The sequence below is a fragment of the Notamacropus eugenii genome, chromosome 3, assembly GCF_028372415.1.
Source record: "Notamacropus eugenii isolate mMacEug1 chromosome 3, mMacEug1.pri_v2, whole genome shotgun sequence".
Taxonomy (NCBI): domain Eukaryota; kingdom Metazoa; phylum Chordata; class Mammalia; order Diprotodontia; family Macropodidae; genus Notamacropus; species Notamacropus eugenii.
The window spans coordinates 44276491-44303517 of record NC_092874.1 but is presented as its reverse complement, the minus strand read 5'-3'; the positions used below and the strand labels follow the sequence as shown (position 1 = coordinate 44303517).

Sequence of the window (27027 nt, the reverse complement as noted above, 5' to 3'; positions counted from 1 at the left end):
ACCACTCTTGTTAGCCAATCTCCTACCCTTGCACACTTGCTATTTCCAAAATGGCAGCTCTTAATAGCATTATTTTTTTCTAGCTCTCACAGATCAGTCTCTTTGGGGCCCATTCTTAGAAAAGATCTTTGCAAATCTCCCAGAGGTTTGTGCATCAAGAAATCAGAGTTTTTCCATAGGATCTCAAATCTATCGTCTCACGGCTTGAGTGCATTTTCAGAGTTAGAAAATGGACAGCAGATTGCGGCGAGAGCCAAAGCCTGACTGGTTTCCTTTAAATGTGGAATGTGGGAAAGGTCATATTAATGAGGCTTCCTCTGTTCAGTTTAGAACACAAACATCTTGGTCAGTTATGAGGTTCCCTTAGCCCCTGAGGAAAGCTGCTAATTAGAGAAGGTATTTAGCTTTTATTTAAGAGTTTGGCCCACTTTACCTGTTACCCGTTTTTGGATGATGGGGGGCGGGGTAGGATATAGGAGGGGGTGGATAGTTGAGGGAAGCCCATCACTACACCTGGGAAAATGACTCAAAGGCAGTAAAATCTCTCTACTAGGGGAATACCAAGTTTATAGAGGTGATCTGGCGCAGCAGAGAAATTATTGGGCTTGGAGTTAGAAAGTCCTGGGCTCCTATCCTACTGCATATACTAGCTACATCATCCTGGGCAAGTAATATGATTTCTCCAGGTCTTGGGCAACGCCTAAGGTTTTATCTGCAAAGTCATAGACAGGTAAACACTTACATGTGGGATTGGTGGAGGGAATTGCCAAATTCCCTTGCAGACAAATCAGAAATTCTTCCCAAGTTAGTAATAATTTTAAGGTTTACAAAGTGCTTTTCTAGCAACTGAAACTATGCTGAGAAATTTACCAAACTGCTTGTACCCACTGACCCACTTATGCCACTATTGGGACTATACCCAGGGGCATGCTAGTAAATATTTAACAACTTGCTCTCAAAAAAAAAATAGGATGCAGGACATTTTTAAGTTTAATCTGTATTAATATTGAATCTCCTCCATCACTTTCTTATGTCTAGAAAATCAACAGAAAAATAAATCAAGCCCTGTTTTGTAGCACTTGCCTGTTACCAAGGTGCAAAATGCTGAACACTGAAAATTAACAATTAGTTCTTGAGAGCCTGTAAAAGTTGACTCCGGGACACCCCTGCCTATACCCCCAAAGAAATCAAAGAAAAAAGTAAATTCAGCTACATGTGATAAAATATTCACAGAAACACTTTTGGTGGTAACCAAAAATTGGAAATTAAAGGGATATCCTCTTATTAGAGAATGGCTAAACAGATTGTGTCATATGTAAAGGAATATTACCATCCCATAAGAAATGAAAGGGCTGCTAGGTGGTGTAGTGTTAGAGTATTGGGCCTGGAGTTAGGAAGACATCTGCTTGGGTTCAAATCTGGTCTTACTAGCTAACTGTGTAAACCTGGGCAAGTTGTTTAACCCTGTTTAACTTAGTTTCCTCGTTTGTCAGATGAGCTGGAGAAGGAAATGGCAAACCACTCCAGTATCTCTGCCAAGAAAAACCCAAATAGGGTCACAAATTGTTGGGCATGACTGAAAAATAACTCAGCAACAATAATAAATAAGAAATGATGAAAAAGACAATTTCAGAGGATGCTGGGAAGACCTCAGTGAACTGATGCAGAGGAAAGTAAACAGAACTAGACCAATTTATACAATGAGAACAACATAGAGAAAAACAACTTTGGAAGATTTCAGAACTGTGGTCAATGCAATGACAAGCCACAAGTTCAAAAGACTGAGGATGAAACATTCAGCTCACCTCCCGAAAGTAAGGTGATGAGCTTAAAATGCAGGAGGAGAGTACATTTTTGGACATGGCTAATGTGGGAATTTGTTTTGCCAGAGTATGAAGCTATGTCCCTGAGAGCTTTGTTTTATTTAATTTTTAAAACTTTGCTCCTTGAATGAAAGGGTACTAGAAAGGACAGATGAATTTTAAAAATCCTTAGAGTGTTTTCTTCACAACAATCTTATGAGGCAGGTGCTGAAAGTATGATTATCACCATTTTCCAGATAAAGAAACCAAAGCTAAGACATTGAACGATTTGCTCATGGTCACCCAGTTAGTCAATATCAGAGGTAGGATAGGTCCATAGATTCCTGCCCAACTTCAGGGTTCTTTATGTGATTCTACCAGCCCTCTGGAAAGTATGGATCATTACAATAAAAATGCTTCTGGATGAAAAGAAATTCAATCCCATAGGCTCTGTATCTCAGAGGACACTTCTGCTTATATTCTTCTTTATGCAAGAGACCCTTATAGCATTTTCCTCTTGGACAACCCTAACCCTAACCAGATTTCTCTTGCTTTATCAGACTCAAAGAGAGACATTGCCTTGTCCCCTAAATTCCAAAATGCACCTACCTGCTCCATTCTTCATTTTCTTCATTCCCCCTCTTTCATAAGAGTTTATAGAATGAGAGAATCACATAATCTCCCCAAGACCCTTTTTCTCCAACATATAATGGTCCAAGAATCCCTTCTGAAACATCCCCAATATGTGAAAATCCAGACTTTACTTAAAGACACTTGGTGAGAGGGGGATTAATTTCTTTTCAATACTGCCCATTCCAGTTTCCGGATAATTTCTTAATAATGATTAAGAAGTTTTTCCTTACATCCAACCTAAATCTCCCTAACTTCTTCCCAAATCCTCTTAATTCTGTCCTCAGTGGCTATGCAGACCAAGTTCAATTTCACATGAGAGTAGCCCAGGTATTTGAAGGTGGTAATCATGTACCTCCTAAATTTTCTCATTTCCGGGTTAAACCTCCTCATTTCCTTCCTTGTATAAAACTCCATCCTCCTTATTCACCTAATTGCCTGAACATCGAACAGCCATGAGGTTCTTCCCATTTTGCCAATTTCCAAATCTCCTTTCTCCCTTCAGCATCCCAAACTTCATTACCCAATCTCCACTCTTTTGGAACCTCTTCACTTCAGATGAAAAGTCATCACTACAGACCTTCAGCTCCAGATCATGAGCTCTTCTCAACGAAACATTAGCATAACCGGGAACAATCTTAGCAACTTAATTATAGTTCACTTACTCTGGCCCCAGCCAGGCTGGGGAAACTCCCAAACCCAGGGAGGATTTGGGTGGGAGGGTTCTTTTAAAAATATTATTATCTGCTTCCCAATCAAAACAAACAAAACATTATCTGAAACCATTAGGGAAAATCAGGTGCCTGTGATAGTCACAGAAACCTAGTTTCAAGTTTCTCTCTACTTAGGTCTATCCTTTGCATAGAAGTTGAAGTGATAGGCCTGAAGCAAGGGTATATCCCCATTGTCTCTATGAAAGGGAATAGGGACCAGATCTGTGGTTTAATTGGTATAGGGAACTCCTGTATATGGGGATCTGGGCAGGGGGTATAGGACCTAGCAAGTGGGACAATTAAGCAAGAAAGGTCTCTTGAGTTGAGCCCCGAAGGATGCTAGGACTTTCGAGAGGCAGGGGAAAGGAGAGAAAGCTTTCTAGCCATGAGGTACAGCCTGAGCAAAAGCATGAAAGCAGGAAATGTTGTGTAAAGTGAACAGCGAGAAGACTGGTCTGACTGGAGTGTATAGTGTGTGTCAGGGGGTGTAATGGGAAATCAGCCTGGAGATACAGACTGGAGCCAGAATGCAAAGAGCTTTTAAATGTCAGGCACAGGAGTTTATATTTTATCCTAGAGGCAATGGCAATTTATCCCCAAAGCCTAGTGTAGTGCCTTAGACTCACTAGATAATTAAATGTTTGGGGTTTCTTTTTTTAAAATTGAATTAGTTGAAGCTTGGTGTAGTGTAATGAAAAGTACACAGGTCTTGGAATAAGAAAATCCTGGTTCTATCACTTGCCAACTGAATGACAATAAGGAAATCACTGAGCATCCACAGCTTTGTTTGGTTTCAACTCCATGAAACAAGATGTTTGTTCCAGCTTAAACTCATCAGTTCTAATCTCAATCACCAGGCTGCCTATTCAAGCCTTGATTAACATCACCTCCCTAAACCTCCTCTCCTTTCTGATTGGAGGGTAATGTATCAAACTCCTCTCAATATCTTTCTTCTTTAGGGGCAGAACCTGGACTCTCAGATCACTTCATTCTGAAAGTGCTGGTCTTCTTGTTTTAAACTCCTTGGAACAAAATGGCTTTTGGCAGGTATTGGGACCCATTTTTTCTGCCTCTTTTTGTGTGTTGTCTCTCCAACACCATCAGATTATAAGCTTCTTGAGGATAAGGACTATTTTCTAATGAACTATATGGCACAGCATAGGTACTTAATAAATGTTCATCAGGTTGTACTGAATTTAACCTCTCTGTTTTTATCGTACATAAAATAAGGATAATAATAGCACCTGCCTCACTGGGTTATTGGGCAGATATCAATCAATACACATTTATTAAGTACCTTGCTCAGTCATTTTTTTTAGTCACGTGCAACTCTTTGTGACCTCATTTGGGGTTTTCTTGGCAAAGATACTGGAGTAGTTTGCCATTTCCTTGTCCAGCTCATTTTTCAGTCTAGAAAACTGAGACAAACAGGGTTAAGTGATTTGTCCAGGTTCAACCAGCTAGTAAGTGTCTGAGGCCAGATTTGAACACAGGAAGAGGAGTTTTCTGACTCCAGGATCCATCTAGCTACCCCATATAAATACTGGCTATTATTATTTTAGTTTGAACCTGTATTTTCATCAGTATGGAGAACTTGTGGTGGTCAAACTCTCTCCAGCAATGCAGAATGGAAACATTCCTGGAACTGAAAATCTTAGAGAGTTGCTGGCTGCACTACAGATTGAAATGACTTGTCCAGGATCACTCGGCTAGAATGTCAGAGGCAGAATTTGACCCTAGGTTTAGCCGACTCTTGGGTCAGCCTTCTACCTACTGTGCTAGGCTGCTGCCACCCTCGTTCACTACTGTTATTAATGGAAAGAGTGTTGAACTTGGAAAACTCAGATTCCAGTCCTTACAGCCACTTACCCAGCTCTGTGTGATTTGGGGCATGTCTCTGAATCTCTGGAGACTGGCTTCTTCCACGTGCAGATGATGGACTTGGAAAAAAAGACCTCTTTAACTCTTTCCAGTTCTAGCACAATATTCATGATTCTTTGCCATAATATGTTGACTATAAAGGTAACAAAACAAAGTCTCCTCTCCTAAAGGAATTCTCTATGTATTTTCTAGGTTTTGCTGCTCATGATAATAAACAGACATTGATTTGGCACTTTAAATACAAAGCACTTTACAAGCAATATTTTAGTTGAGTCTCACAACCACCCTGTAAGCTACTTAACAGGAATATCATTACCACTATTTTATAGATGACGAAACAAACTTTCAAAGGGGTGAGCTTAATTTGCCTGTTACTACACCACCATTGGGTGTCAAAGGAGGTGTTTGAAAGTAGGTCTTGTCCACCAATTTAGAGCTGGAAAGGAGCTTAGAGGCTATCTACCCTCTTCATTCGACAGATGAGGAAACTGAGACCTACAGACATTGTCATATCAATATTATGAGAAGTGGGATTTGAATCCCTGTCTTCTGCTTTAAAGGGGGTGTTTTTCCACTGTCCCAAGCTGCTTCAAGCCCAGGCTAGAGTTAAGCAAGCTGAAGGTTAACTTTTCTGTGTGGGCATTTATACCTCAGAAATCTGTAAATGGTGCAAATCAGGATTGATTTGGTTTTTTTTCCTTTTTATTGTTTTTCCTTTTTTTGTTGTTGTTGTATAGGCTTAAGAAAGTGAAAGAGAAAATGTTAAATTTAACTGTTAGCTATTGGGTGGCTATTTCTTCCCAGAGTTTGTTGTTAAACTCTTACTAGCACATCCGTCTCTTTAGGAAGATGTACTGCTTAGCTAGACTCCTGATGTTTTTTTCCTAGCTTTACTAATTCTGATTCCCACCTTAATTCTATTGCCTACAGAGGGTATGTGTGGGCCTGGACTTTAAAAAAAAATGCTACCTTATAAACTTTCCAATTTTTTCTTAAAATCTTGTACTAAAGATTAATTTGAAATGTTTGGGGGCTGGGAAGAAAGTGGGTCTGGCAGTGGTGGAAGAGCATTTGTTTCTTCATAGTGACCTTTTCAGTGTCTTGCCTGGATAATTGGATGTAACTTTTAAAAAAGACAATTTAGCTTTAAAAATATTTCACCATAAACTAGATGAAAGCAAACACCAGGATTTAAAAAAGTAAACTAACTTCTGTTGAAAGAGAAAATGAATCTTTTCTGAAAAGCCTTGTTACAGTTCAATGGAAGAGAAATAATGGGCATAAATGAATTTTGTTTACAGATAAGTCTTTCTAAGTTGGGGTGGGGGGGGGAAAGATTGTGATTTTCTAAAATATGTAAATTGCTAACAGTTCTTTCCCATCCTCTAATATTACCATTTAATTCTCTTTAAAAAGAGAAAAAAGAAGCACATTATTTCAAACTATTTAAAAAAAATCCTTGGACAGACTAGAATTATAAATAGTCAGAAGAAAAGCTGTGCCCACTCAAAAAATAACCACATTGTCATTCAGCGTCTGACTTGGGTTTGAGGAATGAATATGCTTCTCTCCTTGCACACCTTTCTCTAAACCCTAATAAGAGATTCAGCCATCAGGCTCTCAGGAAAATAAAGCTTCCTCAAATACCAGCATGTGGATTATTCGATCTTGGAAAATGAAGAAGGCCCAGGCCTTGGAGTCAGAGGCCATGTCCAATCTGGGTTTAAAATGGGAAAGTTTCTTTACCTCTTAGTATCCTCATCTAGAAAAAAAGTAGTGTTGGACTTTTAGGGTAACTTCTAATATGTATAATTTTTTTGTGATTACGAACACCTATATATATTCATATATATGTATATATGTATACACACATGTATGAAATGTCCTGTTATTCCCAAACGTCGAATCCCTCTGTAATTTCTCCTCCATTTTCCTGTCACACTGAAATATCACTGTTAGAGATTTATTCTTTTGCTATGAACAGGGTTCTGCAAAGTACAATTGCTTCTAAAGAGGTAACAAACAGTGTGAATTACTTTATGAATTCCTTTCCATTGTAGCATCTCTCTGAGAGTGGAAGTCTAAATGGGAATGGGAGGAGACAGCTCCATTCCAAAGTACCCCTCTTCTCTACAATATAAAGGGAAGTATATTTCATTATTTGCTTTTTGGGACCAAGGTCATTATAATTAGAGTTTGACTATGTCTTCTTGCCTTTTATGGGTTGCCTAGTCATTGGGAATCTTGTTCTCTTGCTTCTCGTTTCTCTTCATTCTGCATTTCATTTCATTCTGCATTCATTCAAACAGAATTTCTTTCCCCTGTTTCTCTAAATTCTTTGTAGTCTTTTATCTATTAGACAGATATTCTATCTAGCACAGGGCATGTAGTCAGAAGACCTGAGTTCAAATCTTTAACTCGGGCATTAACTTTGTGACCTGGGACAAGTCAATTAACCTCTTTCTTCCTCAGTTTCCTAATCTGTAAAATGGAGATAATAGCACCTACTTCACAGTTATAGTAAGCATCAAATGAATTGACATATGTAAAGAGCTTCCCAAATCTTAAAGCAATATATGCATGCTAGCTAGTATAATTATTAATGCTGTATAATATTATTTCATTACATTCACATACCACATCGATTTATTTATACTGACATATATGTGTGTATATATTGGTATATTATTGATTTTCAGTCATTTGAGTTCTGTCTGATTCTTCATGACTCCTTTGGGTGGTTTGCCATGTCCTTCGCCAGCTCATTTTACGGATGAGAAAACTGAGGCTAACAGAGTTAAGTGACTTGCCCAGGGTGATACAGCTGGCAACTATCTGAGACCAGATTTGAATCCAAGTCTTCCTGATACCAGGCCTGCCACTCTAGCCGCTGTACCACCTACCTGCCCCTATATTGATCTATATGGCATCTTTATTTGTGTCTTTGATATATAGACCCAGTAGTGAGATCTAAGTCAAAGGTTATAAACAATTCAGTTACTTTTCTTGCATAATTCTAAATTGCTTCCCAGGATGGTAGGACCATTTCACAGCTCTACTAATAGTGTTAATTTGTCACATGTCTTCTCATAGCCCTTCCAACAGCAACTGTTTCCTTCTTAAAAAACCATCTTTGCCAGTTTGTTCGATGTGAAGATGAAACTTCAGAGTTGTTTTAAATGTGTGTTTCTCTTAATACTGATTTAGAGCTGTCTTTCATGTGGTTGTTGATTGTTCGCTATTCTTTTTTGAAAATTATTCAGATTCTTTGACCAATCACCTTAGGCAATAGCTCTTGGCCTTATACAGAGGATAGACATTCATAGTTATCTTATATATTAGACTACTATCAGCAATACTGGGCACCAATATTTGGTTTGATTTGCTTTTTGGGTTGTGGTATTGAATGCCATTATTAAAATCCAGCAGTGGGAATTTGAGGAAAGGTGGCCAGAAAGAGTAGGGAAGTGAGGTAGAGGGTCACAGAGGAGAAACAAGGAATGTGAACTTTATCCTGCTTTACAATTTCAGTTATGGTGAACCTTCCTCAAGTTTGTAATTATGAACCAAGGAGTAAGAGAAGTCAGTTGTTTTAGCCTGAGACCATCTGGAAAGGAATCAAGAGTGAAAGTGCAAAGTTCTTGTCTTTGTAGGAAAAGTTAGTTAATGATTCATTGGCAAAAGGGAAGTTCCTTGCAATTGTTGTTCCAGCAGTGACGATGGGCTTCCACCCATCCTGTTCATGAAACCATAGAATAGTAGATCTAAAAGGGATCTTGGAAGCCTTGGGTTCCATCCCACCAGACTACTCTTTCAGGTCATCTCCTAGCCATGCTGCCTACACTCTGCTGCACTCATTCATCCATCCATCCATCTATCCATTCATCCATACTTCCTTTTGACCTACTGAAACTCTCCTCTCACTGAAAACAAAGAAAACAAAGTCTCAGAGAGGCTAAGTAACTTTTGACAGGGATCTTTTTCACATATAGAGCTCTACTGCCTTATTTCAGACCCTTGTTTCATCTCATTGAAATGTTTTGTTAGTCTCCTAACTGATCCCACTTCTCTCATCTAGCCTTCATACCATTGCCAACATCAGTCAGTCAATAAGCATTTATTAAGTGCCTATAGTGTGCCAGGCGTAGTACTTTGGGATGGCAAAATTGGGATTACAAAGAAAGGCCAAAGACATTCTTGCCTGCAAGGGTAAAATCATATTCTTAATATGTGAATCTGAACAATTCATACATCTGCTCAGTGACCTTGATCAATCTTCTATATCCTACCAGATAAAATGCCAACTGTGTAACCTGGTATTTAAGGCCTTTGACAATCAAACTTTAATCTACACATCACTCTATTTCCAATCAAGTTGAACTTTTTTCAAATGCTCCTCCCTTCTCCTTTCCATTCATATCCCCCCACATCTGTACTACTTTCTTGCATCTAGAATGGACTCACATCTCTCTGGCTTTTGCAGTTCCTCTCTCCTTTTTATATTTCTGTTTGAAATCTTTTTTCTTGTTCTCTTTTGTATAATACTTAAATATTTGTGTTTGTTGATAGATGTTTATAATAAAAATGTTAGCCTTATCTTCCTACATAATCTCCATTTCCTAGCATAGCTTCCTTGGTGCCCCTAGCTTGTCATGATCATCCCCTCTCCAACCTTTCATTTGTCTGTTTGATTTTTTTATGTATTTATTACATTCTAATCTTTATGATACACATTGGTGTCAGTCATTTTCACGCTAAGGTATGATAAAATCCCTAAGGGCAGAGAGACTATTGTTTTTCATTTTTGTATCCTCTGCATCTAGGATACAGAGATTAAAGGAGGGTTTCTACTTTCTTACATGACCTTTGAGGTTCCTTGCAATATCAATAGAGTTATGTTTCTAGGTTCCTCAAAAGTTCCTTTGAATTGGGATAAACTCCAATTTGACTAGTTTTGAACTGAAAGCATGAACCAACTCCAATCAAGGTGTTGGAGTGGTTGGAAGAGATGAGCTATACATTTTTCTGCCTTCTATCCTTTGTTGCACCGCCTTCGAGAATAAGTTAGATTCTCGTTGCTCTAAAAGGATTTTAAAGTGAACTTTTTAGGACATGAGAATTCTCTAGATCAGTCGTGTCAAATTCAAGTAGAAATGGGGTCATACATAAGGACCTCTGAGGCCCTGATATTGACTTAGAAAACCACATGTTTATACATTTCTTTAAAAAAAAAGTGTCAACACATTAAAATCATATGGAAACTACATTTTAATCTGGTTTGGGCCACCCCAAGGAGTGTGGTAGGATCTAGATCTAGATTCATGAATCTAGATCTTCATCGCGATTCATGATTGACCCAATGCCTTCTTAGATTTCTACTTCTTCCAGACTTCTCCAATACTACATGGATGGACAACAATATGTATATTCCTTCAGGGTAGGGACTGTTTCATTTTTGTCATGGTATACCTAGTCTCTAGCATTGTACTTGTGCATACCAAGAACTTAATAAATGTTTGTTAATTAATTGAAAAGTAAAAGCAGATTTAAATAAAACCTGAAGTATATATTCCTATATGGGTAAATATGTGTTCTCAGTCTGTCTATAACCCTTATCCACAGACACATAATAAATGCTTCTTGGTCAGTTCTTTTGACCTTTCTACTTAAAAGCTGGAAATGCAAATTAGTTCAATTCCAGGACTGAATCCAAAATAATTGGTTTTCAATTGGCAAAGGAACTGAAAAGATGTATGAAGGTGGGAGGAGAGAGCCCCAAACATAATTTTAGGGGTTGTTTCATATCTCCATTCAAATATTTGAAGGGTTATCTCACCAGAAGAGGGATTAAATATATTTTGCTGGACCCCAGAATAGAGAAATAGAGTGAGAAATAAATGCCAGTAGATCTGAGTTCAATATAAGGCAAAAGTTCTGAACAATGAGAGTTGTTCCAAAATGGAATGAGTTGTCTTATTAAGTAATGAGTTCCCTGTCACTGGAGGTGTTCAAACAGGAGTCGCATGCCAATGTACCAGGAATGTTGTATATACTGGAGCTTCTGCCTTTGGTAAAGGGTCAGATTAGATGACTCCTGAGGTTCTTAGATCACAAGATTCTACCATTCTGTACCCCAGTATATCGGTGTATCTGGAATCAACCAACATTAATAAGCTCTTCCTGTGTGTTAGATGTAATTGTTTCATCAGTGGGGGTATTTCCACCTACAGTATAGATTGACATGGAGTCAATGACTAATAAGAATTCCCACACTCTTCTGGGAGTGCCTAGTCATCGTCATCACCATAAAAACAACTGGTATTTATATAGTACATTTATTACGAACCAGGCAATGTGTTAAACACTTTACAAGTATTATCTCATTTGATCTTTACAACTACCCTGGGAAGCAGGTGCTATTATTATCTCCGTTTTGTAGATAGGGAAACTGAGGCAAACAGAGGTTAAGTAACTTGCTCAGATTTACATAGTTATTAAGTGTCTGAGATGAGATTAGCACTCGGGTCTTCCTGACGCCAGGTCCTGTGCTCTGGGTGCTATGAAGCCACCTAGCTGCTCCCAATATTATTACATGAGGCAGGTCAAATATGGAACTGAACGCTGCTGGTGCATACAGCAGGTGCTCAATAAATGCTTGTCAGAGGGAGGAGTTGGATACTTTAACTGCAATTTTGTGGGCATATTACTTCAAATGGAAAATGATGGCTCATTGGGAAAGGTTAAGTTTCACCGACTGGTGTGGTATTGGCAACTTGTGGGAGCACCTAAGAAAGAAGCTCATTAAATCAAACTTCTCTTAAGACAGATCAGGTGCCAGGATATATTTTCATTCAATTGAACAGTGTTTTCCCTAATGCCTACAGAGGGAACAACCTAGATATGACCCAACTATAAAATGGCAATTGCCTGAATTAATTTTTGCTTTTTTTTTTCAAATAAAGATTAGAATTCAGGAATCTATACATAAACCTGGTGTTCTGACTCTTATATTATCATTCATGGCCATGAGCATATCTATATATTCCATTTGGATAGATTTGCTGTTGGATTATTCCCTACCTTGGGTAAGAAAGTAAGACATAGTCATGGAATTTTAGTTGAGAGTATGGAAGTGCGGACATTGTAACAATAATAGTAGCTTGTATTTAAGACTTATAAAAAGACTTAAAATTTTACAACACTTTGCCAAGCAGATCATTTCTAAATTTTACATGTAATTTTGGGATCAGGAACATCATGAAGAGGCTTAAGAGAACGAAAAGTCATGCAAAGGTGTTGTTTACGTATTTCTCTGTGTATTATATCACTTTATCCTAACAAATCTCTGTTATTCCCATTTTACAGATGAGGTGACTGAGACCAAGAGATTGAGGGTTTACCCAAGAGCCTTATGGCTAATTCATATCTGAGGGAGGATTTGAACTATCTCCTAATGTCCTATGTCCTACTCCAGGTCCCTATGTACTGTGTTACACTGGCTTACTAAATAAGGCTGATGTGAGTGCATAGTGTTTGTGACTTATGGCGGGGGGATGTTCTGGAGTAACTTCCCGAACTCTTCCCTAATGGCAAGGTTCAGAAGAATGAGAAATAAAGCAAAAACAGCACCTAGAGAAAGTAAAGTAAGTTCAAGTCTGTCTTCCACATGTTCTCATTCAGTCATCCCGGCTAGAAAGTGGTCCCCAGTGAATGAATCCTCATTGGTAACAACTTAATGGGTTCTCTAGAAGATGTCCATATTGATAGGAGACCCTTTTAGATTAAAAAAATATTTATTCAAGAAAGATTGAAAGAATGAATGTTAAGTCACATCTGACTCTTTGGGACCCTGTTTGGGGTTTTCTTGGCAAAAATACTGAAGTGGTTTGCCATTTCTTTCTCCAGCTCGTTTGACAGATGAGAAAACTGAGGCAAACAGGGGTAGGTGACTTGCTCAGGGTAAGTGTCTGAGGCTGGATTTGAACACAGAAAGAGGAGTTTTCCTGACTCCACGCCCACTGTATCCACTGTGCTACCTAACTGGCCCAAAGAAGTGAATATCTAATGATAAAATTATAAGTTTTTGCAACGTAGGGATGCCTTCTATGAATCCACAAAAATTTCATAGAATTTCAGATTTAGGAGGGGACCTTAGAGGTCAGGTAGGATAATTTGTCTCTGAACCAAAATCCTTCCAGTTGCACCATATTAGATTGGTGAGGCCCTTCCTTTTACTAACCTCCATTAAGGTCCCTTTTATCTAAAAAAGAAACTTCATTTGCAAAGCCTTCCAGGATTCTAGAATGCAAAAATCCTCTGCCAGCACCAACTGTCAGAAGACTTTTAGACTTTATTAAAGCATTTTTGTTTTTTGCACCATAATCCCTTCCCAACAGGCTCCTCCTGCGCCATTGTACTCTTTTCTTACTACAACAATAAAAACAGTTAAGTAAAACTGTCTGATACAGTTACTACTTCCAACTGAGTATACAGTATGTTGTACCTTAGGCCACCACCACTTTAGGACTAGATGACTTCTGAAGTTCCTATAGACTATAAGCTCAAAAGATCCTATTATCTTCTCATAGAGGAAGTATATTCCAACATTAGAAATCTACAACAAATGTTAATCAGTACAATTTATTTGACTTCTGTTGTCTTTTACTGTTCAAATTTAAACTCTAGAAGAGCAGTCTTCCTGACTCCAGGCCTGCTGTATCTACTGCTCCGCTACATTATTGTAGTCATAATATCTACTGTATATTGATCTGACTGTGCTATCTTCATTCAGTAGGGGCTCATACAGGTTATTTTTAATTTCTTTGAATTCCTCACATTCATTGCTCCTAATATAATATCATTCTAACATATCCATATACCACTCTATGTTCAGTCATTCAATTCAGCCCAATCAACGGGGACCTACTTTGTTCCAAGATTTTTTTCCTACTTTAAAAAAAGCATTATTAATATTCTGGTATATATGAAACTGTCATTTTTTCCACTTTGTCTTGGTTGGATTATATATCTAGCTGTGAGATAGCCTGTAAAATCAGATGTACTGTTAAGTAATTCTTCTTATGTAGTTCCAAATTAATTTCCAGGAATACTGAGCCAACTCAGTCACACTAAGGAGTGTATTAGTGTGCCTTTTCCTACAACAGGCTTTATTTTAGCTAGCCACTTACCACAACTTTCCCTATTATGTGCTGTAGTCCCTAAGCTATACTATGGTAGAGAAATGGTTCTGATGGTGATTTTCTATTTAAAAAAAAACCAAAGTAAAACATAATGCAACCTTAGTGTATGCTGAAATGAGGGCCCATGAAAAAAAATCCTTTCTTGGGAAAATACCTTTAATTGCCACATACTGATTTTTAAGATGGGCTCACCATGTGACCATCATCTCCACGACACTGGAGGACCCTCTCTGAATCAGCACCTTAGCAATTTCTGTTACTGCTGGAGAAAGCTCCCTAGAAAAGACATGATGGGGCCATGGTTTATGCCACAAGACCTTCGAACCCCATCCAATAATTTCCATTCCTGTCAAGCATTCCAAAGGCATTTTGCAACACCTCATGTTCATCTTCATTAAAGAAGAATCTCATTATGGAAAGTCTTTGCTCAACATAGAATTCTAAAGTTTTCACTCTGTTCCCTTAGTTTTATTTTTGTATTTCTTTATTGCTTTTTTAAAAGTTTCTTTGGTGCCTTTTGCATTCATGTTAGACATGTCTTGATCTGCCACCATTACTTCCTCCCCAAATGTAATCTTCCATTTTGCCTTTTCCCTTAGTTTTAAAATGAAAGCAATAAGAGGGAAGAAAACTTTGGAAGAAAACTCTTTCTAGGGAAGTATCATGAGACCAACTCATTCTGTAGTTTTTCTTTAACATTCTTTTCTCTGTTGGGGGATGGGGAGTAATAGAAAGAAGAGTGTGGCTACCTGCTGATCCACTTGAAAATTCAAACTGAACAATCTCTATCTTTGCTACTTTCTACCTAAACCTCCTAGGGTAAGTCACTTTATCTTTATGAACCTCATTTCCTCATTTACAAAACGAGGCAGTTGGACCAGGTGACATCTAAGATTCTTTTGGACAGTATGCAAGATTTTTTTTTAAATTTTATTTTTGATTTTTAACAGTTTATAACAGATAAAACAATTCAAACTTTTGGTCAGGTGATACTTCTTTTTAAAGCATTTACAATATGGACCACAAAAGAATTTTTTTTAAACATTAACCAACTGAGACACAAATAATATTTGTTTGCTAACTTTACAAGCTCTTGACTTAATTGTCTCCACAGTATTACTAAGAATTAAAGGACCCTAACTTATTGTTGTTGGTCTAAAGTCCTATGCCTAATAGCTTAATTTTAGACTTAACCTCGGATGTTCCCTTACCAATCTATAATTTAATAGATCTTGTATGAAGCTTACAAACCTTTTGCCTATAGGAAATTGCCACCAAGAGTAGGGACATTTCAGGGAAACAATATCTCCCCAACTTCATGTCAGTTCCAAGCAGGAGTAGACTGTCAACTTGCATTCAGTCAGGCTTACAGTCTGCCAGGTGTCAGTGGGGAAATTGAGTCAGGAGAATCCTATCTCAGCCCAGGCTGAACAGCTGCTCTCCCACCCTTCCCATGAGATCACCTTTTGCAGTTCAACCAGCATCTCTCAGTCTTACTAGCATCATGGATTGGAGGCTCAGACCACCTTTCTTGCTATCTATACCTGAAGTTAGACTCAGAAGAACAGTCACTTAATAGTCCCATAGCATCTAAAAATAGCAAGTTCCAATAACCAGGTTTCAAATGTGATTATAATTTCACTTTAGCTAAGGAATATCTTTTGAGGCAAGTCTTAAGTGGCTTGTGTGTCTTTCTATACATGTGCTAGTCCCTGATTAAATATCAATCATAAAATCAAATTTACCATTAGAACCTTAACTTTTCCATCAATGCCAAATTTTACCTGAGGTTACCTTCCTCTAGGAAATTTAGACTAAATTTCTTTTCCCCAAACTAAGGATGTCATTGATTTATTCTCAGTAATTAATTCAGTCAATTGTTTTAATACTAACTGCTTTCACCTCACTTTGTAACATGTCCAATTTTTGTCCCCATCACTCCCCTCCCCCTGCTTCCTAATACCTTGCATTCTGATTACTCTTTCTCTCAATGTACCCTCCCTTCTATCACACCCCATCCTTCCCTTATCCCCATCTTCTCTTTTTTCTTGTAGGGCAAGATAAATTTCTATATCCCATTCCCTCTAGTTCTTATTTCCCGATTATATGCAATAAAAATTCTCAACATTTGTTGCTAATACTTTGAATTCCAACTTCTCTCCCTTCCCCCCCACCCCCAAGCCCACTGAGAAGGCAAGTAATTCAACACAGACTAAATATATGTCATTTTGCAAAAGACTTCCATGATAATCATGTTGTGCAATATCAGCTATATTTCGCTCTGTCCTACTCCATCCCCTCTTATTTTTCCCCCCTCAATCGACCTTGTCCCTTCTTGAAAGTGTTTATTTCTAGTAACTCCCTTCTCCCTGTTGCCCTCCCTTCTATCATTCCCCTCACCCCACTTGTTGCCTCTTCCCCTACTTTCCTGTGGTGCACGATAGATTTGCATATCAAATTTAGTGAGCATGTTATTCCCTCCTTCAGCCACATGTGGAGAGAGTAGCTTCACTTTTCCCCTCTCCCCTTCTCCCTTTTCTTCTCCATTGAACAAGATTTTTCTTATCTCTTTTATGAGTCATAGCCTGCCCTGTTCCATTTCTCCCTTTCTCCTCCCGATATTTTCCTCTCTCAGCCCTTAATTTTTATTTTATTTTATTTTATTTTTTGTGTGTGTGGATATCATCTCTTCTGATTCAACACACCCTGTATTCTTTATGTGTGTGTATGTGTGTGTGTGTATGTATATGTATGTATGTACAATCTCTCCATCTACCCAAATACTGAGAAAAGATTCTAGAGTTATAAATATTTTCTTTCCATGTAGTAATGTAAACAGTTCAGCTTTAGAAAGTCTTTTATGATTTTTCTTTCCTGTTTACCTTTTCTTTCTTTTCTTGATTCTTGCATTGTAAAGTCAATTTTCTATACAGATCTGGTCTTTTCCTCAATATGAATCATTGAAAGTCCTCTATATCGTTGAATGACCATTTATTCCCTTGAAGTATTATACTCACATTTGCTGGGGAGGTGATTCTTGGTTTCAGTCCCAGTTCCTTTGACCTTTGGAATATCCCATTCCAAGCCCTTCAATCCCTTAATATTGAAACTGCCAGATCTTGTGTTATCCTGATTGTATTTCCACAATACTCAAATTGTTTCTTTCTAGCTGCTTGGTACATTAATGCAACAGATAATGAGTGGAAGGGGGGTTGGGGTAGGTATTAATGATAAACAGGATGGCTGCGTGTGGGATTTTGTGCATGGTCTTGTTTGTCATGTATTTTCTCCTTGATCTGGGAACTCTGAAATTTGGCCACAATATTCCTAGGAGTTTCTTGGAGGTGATTGGTGGATTCTCTCAATATTTATTTTGCCTTCTGGTTCTAGAATATCAAGGCAGTTTTCCTTGATAATTTCATGGAAAATAATGTCTAGGCTCTTTTTTGATCATGGCTTTTAGGTAGTCCCATAATTTTTAAATTGTTTCTCCTAGATCTGTTTTCCAGGTCAGTTGTTTTTCCAATGAGATGTTTCACATTCTCTTCTATTTTTTCAAACTTTTGGTTTTGTTTTCTAACTGCTTGGTTTATCTCATAGTCATTCATTTCCCTGAACTCAATTCTCTCTTTCAATGAATTATTTTGTTCAGTGAGCTTTTGAAACTTCTCCTCCATTTGGCTAATTCTGCTTTTTAAAGCCTCCTTCTCCTCATTGACTTTTTGGACCTCTTTTTCCAATTGAGTTAGCCTCTTTTTAAAGCTGTTATTTTCCTCAGCATTTTTTTGGTTCTCCTTTAGTAAGCTGCTAGCTTGTTTTTCAAGCTCTTCTATTGCCCGAGCTCAGTTTAAGTGCCCTTTGGAGGCCCTGGAGGCAGGGGTCTTGACTTCCTCTGATAGTATGCCTTGTTCTTCCTCATCCAAAAGGATGGGGGGAGACACCTGTTCCCTAAGAAAGTAACCTTCTATGGTCTTATTTTTTCCCCTTTTTTGGGCATTTTCCCAGCCAGTTACTTGACTTCTGAGTTTCCTCTCCATAACCACCTCGCCTCCAGTTCCGACAAGCCAGCACTGTTCTGACAAACCAGCACTCAGTAGGTAAGCTTTTTGAGGGCAGGAACAGTTTTATTTTTGTCATTGCATTACTAGCACCTTGCACGATGTTTGGCATTGCTAACTAATGACTGTTGATTTGTTTACAGCTCTAAATCTGTGACCTTATGACTCTAAGAACTTTTTGGTACATCTTCTAGGGCCTTGTCACTTGGTCCATTCCTATAGCAGTCAGGGTTCTTGAGCACAATGCTTTGGCTTAGTGTTTTAGTAAGGTGTCTCTGTTTTACATCATTCACAATTCTGACCCAATCCCTCAAGCTCAAAACCTAGGAGTCTCTCTCCCTCCCTCCATCCTTATATAATCACACACTCATACATATATCCAAGCTGTTGCCAAAACCTGCTGATTTCATCTTTGTAAAGTCTCTAGAATACTCCTTTCTCTCCTCTGACACTCATCTTCTCACACCTTGGTTACTACAGTAGCCTGTTCGTATGTATACTTGTCTCAAGTCTGTCCCCACTCCAATCCATTCTCCATTCAACCCCTAAAGTGATTTTCCTAAAATGCAGGTCTGACCATGTCACCCTCCCTACTCAATAACAAATGGCTACCTATTGTTTACAGGAACAAATACAAGATGCTCTGTTTGGCATTCAAAGGCTTCAAAGCCTTCTCCTACCTTTCTAATCTTCTTACACTTTGCTCCCCAACACATATTCTTCAGTCAAATGAAGTTGCCCTCCTGGGTGTTTGACAAGCAAGATCATCTCTTGGCTTGGGGTATTTTCTCTGGTTGTCTGCCAAGCTTGGAACACTCTCTCCTCTGACTATTGACTTCCTTGGCTTCCTTCAAGTCCCTCTTAAAATGCTACCTGCTGCAGGAAGCCTTTCCCAACCCCTGGTAATTTCACTGCTTTCTGTCTTTTAATTATTTCTTATTTATCCTGTACATAACTTACTTTGTATATAATTGATTGCATGTTGTCTCTCCCATTAGAACATAAGCTCCTTGAAGTCAGGGACTATCTTTTGCCTCTTTTTGTATCCCTAGTATTTAACAGTGTCTGGAACATAGCAGGTACTTAACAAGTGTTTATTGATTGACCATATAATTCCCTGGATTTTTTTATTTTTCCTCTTTATTAAGAGTGAAATGACTATCTCTCATTTGAGAATAAAACTACATGTACATGAAGAACATATTTGGAAATTTTCTCTAGTAACTCTAAGAGTGGTCAAGAAGCACTTGGTGGGACTATATCCACCTAAGCTTAGAGTGATTAGCTTTGTAAGACTACCTGTGCTAGAATGCTGCACTTAGTAAAGGTACATTAATGCAACAGATAATGAGTGGAAGGGGGGTTGGGGTAGGTATTAATGATAAACAGGATGGCTGTGTGTGGGATTTTGTGCATGGTCTTGTTTGTCATGTAAGGTCAATGCACAAGTCAAATACCCTCATCACTTTAATGAAGTCTTCCTTGGCCGCATGGCAAAGTTATCCCAAGAGAGAATGAAACAGACCTAAATGTGGAGAAAATCAATACAGGGGTTATTCCCTGAATGAATATGACAAGTGTTTGGGATGTAAAATCAGCTCCAGTGAGTATCATAATTCTTCTAGGGAAAGAGATATACAGAGACCTGGTGGTTCTAGCTGTAATGGCTCTTCTGTGCTTCCTCTAGACAAGTGGTCAGATAGACCTTTTGCCTGATCTGGTAGGTCGATAGAAAATAGAGCTGCCAACCCAAATGAAACTCCCGCTGGAGATTTGGAGGAAGATGAATGGTACTTAAATAACACAAAGACCATGAAATCAAATCATTAAACAACAATCTTTGAACCAGTCAACTTCCCTCACCTTCTTTTTTCTCTATGATAAAACCCTGGAAAGATGCTGAACATTTCTTTTTATCTTGCTCAAGTTGATAGCTTGAATTTCCTACTCATCAGCTTGGATTTTTATCTTGTGAACAGAGGGCGGTTCTAACTTTGGGGCAATGATGACTTCCTTCCCCCAGGGTCTCTTGATTTTTACCTTCTACTGCCATCCTCCTCTTATATTTGAGTATTCCATCTTAATAGTGAGGACTGGATTGGATGAGATTAAACCAGTGAAGCAAGACCTACACTTTCCCCAAGTAGGACTGAACTGGGTTGTAGAACCAGGAGAGTGGTCTGTCCATCTTTCTGACAAATCTTTGTTTTCAGAAGTCTGTCATGGAGGCAACTATAGGAGAGTACAGGAAAAAAACCATTGGCTCACAGGTCAGGAGACATGAGTTTGGATCCAGGCTCTACCATTTACTGATTGGGTAATCTTAGTCAAATCATTATAACTCTCTGAGCCTCAGTTTTCTCATCTATAAAAGTGGGAACTCATATTACTTGAACATAAAGGGTCCAGTCTATAACACCTGAAAGGCATATTCAGCCTTTGCAAACTTTGTTTTGGTGAAATAAAAGGAGATAGAGAAAGACAGCTGAGCCTAGTTTTCTCCTGGACCACTGCCAGTCATCTTAGTACTGAACTTCAATGACTCTGGAAGAGAAAGTGAGGCTGATGACTTGGTACAACTCTGTCTCCCTTAAATCTAATTCACATACAAGTCAAGACATCACCCCATGATATCACTTGTCCTTTTCAAAAACAAAGGGCGAACAACAACAAAGATGGAACCTTCTTCTCAGAGCTGTAAAACTCTAGTGAGATAATAAAGTGCTATATAAAAGTGAGTTATAATGGAATCAAACTTGGTCACTTACCCAGCTCTCTTTGCTTTGTTAGATTACTCTCATGGGAGTGTCTAAGACAAGAAACCTCCCTCCATCACCTGCTCTGCTAACTTAGCCCAGATATTCATAAACAGGGATCAGATTATCATACTTAGATTACTGGAACAGCTTCCTAGAAGGTGTCCCAGTCTCTTGGCTCCAAATCACCCTGTGTCCTTTTTTTTTATCCTATATGCTTCTGACAGATTAATTTTAAATTTATTGAAGCAATTATTAAAAATTATCATTCCCCGACTGTATGTAGAATCCTGTGCTAAACAGTAAGTTAAGTATACAAATTAGATAAGTTTCAGGCTCTGCCCATAGGATACTCACAGTCAATTTTGTACAATGGAAAGAATTGAGTTTGGAGTTAGGAGGACCTGGGTTTAAATTGTCCTGCCTCTGACACTTACCTGTGTGATTCTGCACAAATTATGAAGGTCTCTTGGCCTCAGTTTCTCCATCTCTAAAAACAAGGGTAATAATAACAGCTACTTCATAAAGTGGTTGCAAGGATCAGATGATATGATACACGAAATGTTTGTGAGCATTCATAGAAGTGATATTTGACTGTGTACCAATGAAATTATTCACATCTACCAAGGCTGTCTTCATATTATTTGTTGATCTCATTCCTTTCTGTATCTCTGGGCATCTTCTATTGTCATAGACCCTTTATTACCTTTCTGACCCAAGCCTTCCAGAGACATTGTACACAACCAGAAAACTATTGGCTGTGAATCTGTGGTGTGTATCTCCCACAGGAAGCACCACAGTCACAGCTGACTCATTGATGGATGACTATTCTGTATTTCCTTGCAACATTCAGCTCTTCTTTGCCTAGTGTGGCCCGCTGTTTTTCTAGTTACTCTTCCTCAAGCGGTAGATTGAGATATAGTCCCCAAGTACTGTTCCCTTTCTTTCAATTTTTCAGGGAGGTCTCCATCATCAAATGAGATATTTACAAAATATTTAGTACAGCTCTTGGCTGTACCGTAGTAGGCATTTAATTCTTAATCACTTCCTTCTTCCCTTCCCATGGTCAGATTTCTCAGGTAGGACTAGAAAGACTTTGAGTTGTCTCTTCTGCCTTAACATTTAGGGTTTTAATTGGTCCAAGTCTTTCATATTTCTAAATGTGAAATATTCCTAAAATGTCCTTATTCTTCAGGTCTGAGTCTACCGCTAACATTAAGAGACTTCCATGCTTTTCAATTGTAAATATGCAATGAAACCATTCAATTACCTCAAATCTCACCTTTTTTAAAGAGATTTTTCTAGGTATCCCCATATCAACACACAAATGTTAATATAAACAATAAATTGTAATATAACAAAAATGCTCTATAGGATTAAACTGTGCTTAAACAAAAAAATGTCAACAATACACATGAATTCAATTCATGGAAATTGCCAATGACTTTTTCATGTATTAACATATAGTAATCAATCATGCACATGACAGCATTCAAAACTTTCTTAGGCATATTTTGGCAATATGATTCATCAGAGGACAAGTTGTGACAATATTTTCATAATAAAAGTGTCAAGTAGGGAATGAAACCAGGCCAATGTAGATAAGCACTTCACACTTCCAAAAATTAAGAAATGGAAAAGAAAAACACAAAAGTGTAAATAACCAGGGCTTCTCTGATATGTCTCTTGGGAAACAATTCTAAGATACAGATAGAAAGGGAACAAAATTATCTGTGCTTTAAAAAAAATCTGTCTACTATGGGAGGAAAAAAAAGTACAAAACAAAATGTGATTTTCAGAAAGGAAAAGTAAAGTTTCCTGAGGGAAAATAACCAAAGTTAAATACTGATATACCTCATTTTATTGTGCTTCACAGATATTGTGTTTTTTGCAAATTGAAGGTTTGTGGCAACCCTGAATTGAGCTAATTTACCGGCACCATTTTTTCCAACACCATGTGCTCACATCATGTCTATGTGTGATATTTTGGTAATTATCCCAATATTTCAAACTTTTTTCATGATTATTATATCTGTTATGATGATCTGTGATCAGTGATCTTTGATGGTACAATTGTAATTGTTTTGGGGCTCCATGTACCATCCATACAAGACCGTAAACTTAATCGATAAATGTTATATGTGTCCTGACAGCTCCGCTGACCTGACATTCCCCTTCTTTCTCCCTCAGCTTGGGCCTCTCTATTCCCTGGGGCACAACAATATTGAAATAAGGCCAAATTAATAACCCTACAATAGCCTCTAAGGGTTCAAGTAAAAGGAAGAGTCAACACACTCAGCAAATTTCATTGTTATCTTCTTTTAAAAAATTGCCACAACTACCCTAATCTTCAGCAACCACCACCCTGATCAGTGAACAGCCATCAACATCGAGACTTTTTATAATTTGGCCTTGACCCATTTTTCCAGTTAAATCTCCAGAGATCTTCCATGTGAATCTTCAATGGTGTCAGATTAGTAAATCCTCCATGTGAACCCTTCATGGTATCAGACTTATTTCCCCATGTTGTTCTCATTTCTGACTCAGCTGAATGCTCTGATGATGGTTAGCATTTTGCAGCAATGAAATATTTTTAATTAAAGTATGTTTATATTTTTTAGACCTAATATGATTGTGCACTTTATAGACTAGTGTACACATTTTTATATGTAAATGGAAACTAAAAAGTTTATGTGACTCACTTTATTGCAGTAGTCTGGAATGGAACCTGCAATGTCTCAGATGTGTGCCTGTACCTGAAATAATGAAGAACATAGAAGATGCCAGCAGGATTCAGTACTGATCTTTCAAAGCTCACAAGCCGACAGCCTTCTCAGTCCATCTCCAATACTCCTTTACCTAAGGCAGTAATGGAAAGACAAAACAGGGCCATGAGCAAAAACAATCAAGTGCTTATGGCTTCATGTTGCTTAGGGTGGAGGGAATAGGTACTAGAGCCAATCTCTCTCCATAGTTACAGCAGTGGAGAGAATTACAGACCTATAGCAATCCTTGACTTTTCACTTGAACATAGTCAAGAAGGAGAGTGAATCTGGCCTCCCCACTGGAGTCTTTTGTATGCTGACCCACTTCCAACTCAGCAGCCAATCAAAAGTGTCTTTACCATGTGCCCAATACTTTCAGAAACAGTCATGGAATATCTGTAAAACACTCTACAGCCTAAGAACAGGGTCTTTCCATTACTCATGCCTGGGAGCAGGCTTACCTAGCCTCCATATAGGTATGCATCAGGCAGAATACTCTACATTCTCAAAGGATGGGAATCCCATTGACCAATTCCCCCAGTATACATAAATATATGAATTTTAGCTATTATTACTATTATTATCTAATGGGGCATATACAGATTAAATGTAAGGACGTATAATAAATGCATTATAAAGTTACAAAACAAAGTGCCATGTGAATTTTGAGGGGAAAGTCATCATCAAGAGTAGTGGGTTAAATAGGAAAGGCATTCCCCAAGTGCCTCTTTTCTTATGTGGTCCCTCCACTCACAGGCCTTCAACAACTCATTGCCTATAGGATAACGTCTTAATTCATCATTTTGGAATTCAAGACTTTTTATAATTTGGCCTTGACCCATTTTTCCAGTTAATCTCCAGAGATCTTCCATGTGAATCTTCAATGGTGTCAGATTAGTAAATCCTCTATGTGAACCCTTCATGGTATCAGACTTATTTCCCCATGTTATTTTCATTTCTGACTCTCGACCTTTGCTCACGTTGCTCCATACCATTAGATTTCACTACCTGCTCATTTCTGCCTTCTGCCAACTTATTTCAAGACTCACTTCCTCTAGGAAGCCCAAATTCAATTCCTACATTATGTCCTCTCTTGCTTTTGGGGGCATGTAATCATATTCAATGATTAGCATATAATATAACCTGAATAAATGCTTGTTGATTGATTCATTTATTGATACCACCTAACATTACCATTGAACCATGAGATGTATGTTGTGACTTCTCTGCTAGATTGTAAACTTTTGAAGGGTGGGGATTTCATCTCTTGCTTCTTTGTATCTCCTCCTCCAACCCAATACCCAGCACTGTGCTTTGTACACAGTGGGCATTAATATTTATTGAATGAATGATTGAATAAATGAGCTAACAAAAATCTAGCTTATTCCAGAGGTTTCTATAACCTGTATGGAACAGGAATAGGACAAGTTGACCAGATTTTACTTTACTGGTAATAATGAAGGATCTGACAGTGCAATAGAATGAAGTAAAACTGAAGTGTAGTTTTAGAAGAAACCCTGGCTTTAGTCAGCACCATATTGAAATGAGACACTCCCCACTGATAGACTCAGAATTGAGTCATTGTCAGAGGAAAAGGCATACCACCACTTCCATGAACTGTATCAATATTTTTACATCATTCTTTTCATATTCATGGGTGAGGAAGGCTGGGTGAAGCATGAACTTTGGAGAATGGATAGGTCCTGGGGCATCATGACCACTTCTAGTATAAACCACTTTCATGTACACCTTTGGCTATTTTAAATGGAAAACATTTCTTTTTTTTTGCTATAGATCAAGCAATCCTTAAATATCTGAGAAGTGTCTACTAGGTGTTTTGCCTTATGGACACCTTGGCTCTAGGAAGCTGTGGAAACAGGGAGGCAGTGTGGGTTAGTGGAAAGAGCATTAAGTTTGGGGGTTGAGACCTAAATTTGAATCCCATCTCTGACCCTGTAGGAAATTTCACAAGTCATTTAAACCTCCGTTTTCTCATCTCTAAAATGGGGTTAATAATTGCAAGGATTAATGAATGGAAAGTATTTAACAAGTCTTAACATGCAGTATAAATGTCAACTATTTCTATTCTGCAGAGTGGTGGTAAAATGCTATCATGAGCTAGAAAAGTTTTATTGTGCCATTTTTACTGTCTTTCTCTACAAAGCTCAATTAAGAGCCATCATCTTGCTAGAAGCTCTATGGGACATGCTAAGCAGGGTTACAGCCTGAAATACTGTGTGCTCTTTTTCTAAATTCTTACAAGGACCTTTCAGTCTTGTAGCAGACTGTCATTTAGGGTTAGGGTTAGAATCATTCCCCTTCCTGGGATGGAGTTGGGCTAGTGTCAGACTTTTCAACCATGTTCATGGGAGAGTGCTGCTGTTCCATACCCAAAGTCTTACCCATAACTTCCATTAGGGGGTGGGGGTGGAATGACATTGTTCATGGTAATGGTGGTAGGCAGGCGCAAGGTTGAACTGTGCTAAGCTTTTGGGTGAGGGGAATGCCATTAGCCTTTACCATTCCAAGTGTGGGAACTGTGGTTTCAATGTCTCTGTCCCACCAATATGTGGCCCTCAATGGTATAGGTGGGGGAGGAGGGGAGTGTCAAGAATTGATCACTCAAGAACCTGGGTTCTCTATTCCCTAGGATTCTTGTTTCTTGAGTCTTTTATCAAGGTGAATACCAAGAACCTCATATAGATAGTGTCACTTCACTGCATTGACAATGCAGTGCTCTTGAGTTCTAATCCAATAATTGACCAATATGATGAATATAGAGAAGCATGGGAAGATTGATATGAACTGATGTGAAGCAAAGAGAACAATCAGGAAAGCAATATACATATGACTATAACAACGTAAGATACAAGAACAACAAAACAGTTGGAAATGAGTACTGCTAAATCATATACACATGTTTACCCCACCCAAGAGCATTTATTAAGTGTTAACTGTGTGCCAAGCACTGTGCTTCTGGAGATATTAATATAAAAGTGAACAGTCCCCTCCTTTCAAGAAGGTTACATTTTGGTGGGAGATACTACATACAAAGGGAAATAGGAAGGAAGAAGGGGCAGTTTGACCCAGGATATTACAGATATGGTTAATGGGGCTATAAAATAGATTAATACACCCCATCTAGGAACATTGGTAGTGTTTACTTGATCATGGTTCATGGTTCAAGAATTGGAATGGAAAAGAGGGAGGGGAGGGTACATG

The 27027-nt window shown here is 38.3% G+C and overlaps 2 long non-coding RNA genes across 2 annotated transcripts in view; one reads left to right on the top strand and one right to left on the bottom strand.

Moving 5' to 3' along the window:
• Window positions 1-315: 315 nt before the first annotated feature.
• On the top strand, window positions 316-25178 carry LOC140532673 (uncharacterized). Its single transcript, XR_011976615.1, has 2 exons — window positions 316-396; window positions 23753-25178. It is a non-coding gene; the product is annotated as an uncharacterized lncRNA (long non-coding RNA).
• The window catches only part of LOC140532674 (uncharacterized), a 35250-nt gene continuing 32042 nt past the window's right edge, over window positions 23820-27027 (bottom strand). The window contains exon 3 of the long non-coding RNA XR_011976616.1: window positions 23820-23899. This is a non-coding gene — a long non-coding RNA (uncharacterized lncRNA). The remainder of the gene's footprint in view (window positions 23900-27027) is intronic.